This window comes from Channa argus, chromosome 8 (genome assembly GCF_033026475.1).
Source record: "Channa argus isolate prfri chromosome 8, Channa argus male v1.0, whole genome shotgun sequence".
Classification (NCBI taxonomy): Eukaryota; Metazoa; Chordata; class Actinopteri; order Anabantiformes; family Channidae; genus Channa; species Channa argus.
In genome coordinates, this window is record NC_090204.1 from 21,922,343 (window position 1) to 21,926,351 (window position 4,009).

Here is a 4,009-nt window from a genome sequence, read left to right on the forward strand (position 1 = left end):
CTTTCTTTTTAACTTATTATGGTGCATCTATCTCTTACCTGAATGCATCTGAATTGGTTCAGATGTGAAAACTGTAAACCCGACCAAGTCTGTCCTATACTGGGAGTCCGGAGGGTTAAAGTTGAGGGCAGCGAAACCCCTCCCTGTGAAAAGCAGCTCAAATGAATCGTCAGTGATGCCTATCAGAACGTCTTTTCTCTGAACTCATGTTTTCCCAACCTCAAATCAATTATCAGTTTCAAATCAGTTTTTCATTCATTTCCCCATTTGTCAACCAATATTTAATGTTTGAGCCATAAATATGTGTTATGTCTCTCTCATCAAAAGTATTTAGGAACTGGATATGTGCTTTATGAAATGTACTTTAAAGTTCTGCTGTTGGGGAGACTCAGTGATCCTCTTTGATGCTTTGATTTCAGTTCAAGGCTGGTTTCTCTGATTGCCATGGAAATGCTTTGGTGACCTGATAAAACCCGATTAATTTCAGAGATTTAAAACTTTTGAAGCACCACCCCCATCCCAGTGCTTTGCAATTTTCAGCACAGCTTTCATCAGCTGCATCAAATTTCTAAACCCTGCAGTCCAGGTCCAGGAAAGATTCAATAATGTTTCATATCTGCTGCTCGGTCAGTCAGACACACAGGAATCTGAGCTGAAGAGCTCCATTGCTGCTCCAAGTGACAACAGTTTAGGATTCGTTCATCGACTCTGGCCTTTGTCACCCGCTGATAAGGAAAATTCTTCCTGTTTTATTTTTTCCTCCGTCAGCTTCGTTTCATCCTGATGCGTCTTTCAGTGAGGATAAGAGCCCATGAATATGCTTTGTATCCTTGAGGAAATGTGACCAGAAATCGTGGAGTTCATCCAGTTAAGCTTGAGTGGTTACTTTTCCCCCTTTACTGTGTGTGTGTGTGTAAGACCACTGCTGAAAATGAGCCACAAAACTATGGCACTCTAGGTGCAGTGAATTGAAAATGAAAAATAAAACCTTATACATACTAGAGGTCAATCTTCACGAGCATTTAATGACCAGGGAGCGCTTGACTGCCAGATTTCTAGGCAAAATGGCACCATAATGTGCCGTTCAGGCTTGCAGAAAGCAAAGCTATACAAGAATAAAATAACACCACATCTTTTAGATATGAAGAAATAATGCTCTATGAACAGATATTTGCTTATTTATTGGACTGCTTCTTCTTTTACCTCGTCATATTGAATCCTGCACGACATGAGAGCAGATGAAATTAAGCGACTCTCACAAAAGTGCATAAAATCAAGCTACAGGAAGTTTCTGGCTTCCTGTTTTGTTTCTGTGTCGCGCACCCGCTGCACATGTGCATCAGTGTTTCCAAAATGTGGCTTTGCCTGCTTTTCCCCACTTAGACTGAGTGGTGGAACAGCATCCCAAAGCTACTATTGGACCAGTGGAAGTCCACCAGAGAGGGCAATATTTCCTGGCCAACCATTGATCCGTGTGTCAGAAAAATGTGGCTCACGTGTGTTTTACTGGTCTGGTCTGAAGAGGGTGGAGATGAGCAAGGCAGGAACAAAAACACACCCTTGTGGGGCCAGGACACCTACAGTACACCATGTAACCCAGAGGCAGCATGCAGCAATTAAAAAACGAAAAGAAACTACAAGTGAGTTTATCAATAAAATGTTTCACTTTGTGTTGCAGATTAGTATGAAAACACAGACCGATTTAGTGCATGTGATCATTTAGACAAACACAAAGTGATACATCATCTTAGTTATCAAGTGGGATGAAACAGGGCTCAATGGCATATGGCATTTTCTGGCAGACTAAAACCCATCTTCTGTATATACCGAGCATCTCCACTCATATATTTTACTGTAAATGATGCATGAGACCATTGTTTGTGCATCTGTTTAGTATTACGAGCAAAACAGACCTCAGGTGCATCAATTCAAATTACACGATACACTGTTATACTTAGTGATGCTTTAATATAAGATGGAGCTAGTTTGAATACAACATGGACCACAGAGCAGTTTGTGAATTCTACCCCATGAAGCACACACACTTGAACAAATGTACAGTACTATTGTTATACATTATATAAATGCACAGTACTATGTATGTTTCATGACAGACCCATTAATTTTGGCCTGGGGCCTCTTTTAAAAGATCCATGAAAAGCCATCTGAGCTTCTTCACCAACACTTAAAAATAATATTTCATTTAGAAAAAAAATTGTGAATTGCCACATACACATTTTATTTATACGCCTCTGGATACAGACACTTAATTTGACAATTACACACTGTAACTTGGTTGAATTCAGTATATTTTGTGTCTGCAAGGATGTGAGCTTCTTTTTAAGCACAGTGACAAAGGATGTAGCTGTTCACCCAATTTCCCCTAATTCGTCAGCTATTCACCAGAAATCGCTTGTTCTGTGTAGGTGGCTCCTTCTAACCTCATCAACTCTTGATCATGTCATCTAGTCTTGATATAAAGGACTGGCTATTGGAAGGAAACACGTCACCAAACAAGAGTTTCTGGGGAATTCCCTGCTACTAAACTGCTCCGAAACCATTCGGGCCTTGTAGAAGAATGTGAGAACTGAAAATAGTACACAAGCGCAGGGCTAAAAACGTATTGCTGTAACATGCTGAACTAGACCTCAATCCCTCCTGTGGAGGTCTCCATTTGCCAGCAGAACGCTGAGTAAGATTAAAAAGCCTCCCATAAGGGCCTCGTTGTGAGCCAGCTCTACCTGTATTAATGTCTTTGTAGATTAGGCACAGCATGGGGCACGCTAGGGGTCAGTGCTACAAGCAAGAAGTACAAGCAGATTTTTGCCCACACCCACCATTGGCCAACAGCTGGCTTTGCAGCGCGCCGCTGGCCCGGCTGATTAGATGAAGTCCCTCTGTTTATCCCATCTACTCCCTCAACCCTGACCACGAAGCTCGGAAAACATGTTTGTGCTCCTGCCAAAACACATACCGCAGTGAATGAAACCTCTATAAAGACATGACTGCAGATGAATCGGTCCCTCCCACACCCCACACCCCACACCCCACACCCCCCAGGTGACAACTTACTGTGGGTTTCCAGTTCATCTCAGGATATACAGAAGAATGCAATGCTAGACAGAGACCGCTACAGAGAATAGACAACAAGGGGGTACAATGCGCTGGGTCGCTGATGCCTTTCTCTGTGCATTGCCCCCCAGGCTTGATGTTTGAGAAATGTTGTATTCAAACCAAACAGGGATAACTAATTGTACATTTCAAATGCAAAGCTTGCCTACAGGGTAGTTTGGCAGGATTGTGTGTAAAAGGATTTATATGTGTCTGCTCCACATAAAGAAGCCAGCGCATGTGCATGCCAAACTGGAGGCCTCCATTGAGTTAGATAGAGAGGTGAAACAAAACAATCAAACGAGAAGCATTTTATTCTCCTCTCCAAGGCATTGCTGGGTTCGATAAGGACTAAGTGCATGTTAGGCCACAATTCCTCTTAGTGAAACGGCAAATCTGAGCATCCTGCTGTGACCATGCATCAGCCTTCCAATTGTTCTACCAAAATACAACCGGGGGAACTGTGCACATTGTAATGCCTCCATTTGCATGTCCGTGATGTGATGTGTGTCGGCTGTTTGACCGTTGAATGCACTCAAAATCATTTCATTTTTAAAGAGGCAACGTTGGAACGTAAGTACCCTTTCCTGTCAGCCGCTAGAAAACCCCAGAATGGTAATCAAGTAATCGGAGCAGAGATCCGAACCAAAGAAAATAAAGAACTATAATCCTGCTCATTAAATTTTGGGGGTTGTGAATGAGCAACATGTTCTCATTTTACAGCATCAGATTTCGTCGCTTTGTTCGTCATTAGGCGTATTGTGTCGATGAAACAGGTACCTTTCGACTTTGCTATTGGACAGTTCAGGAGCGCCACTATCTGAACCCCTGGGAACAATGGTGTCGGTATTGGACGCTCCGGGAGGTCACATATACACATATACACATTCATATACAC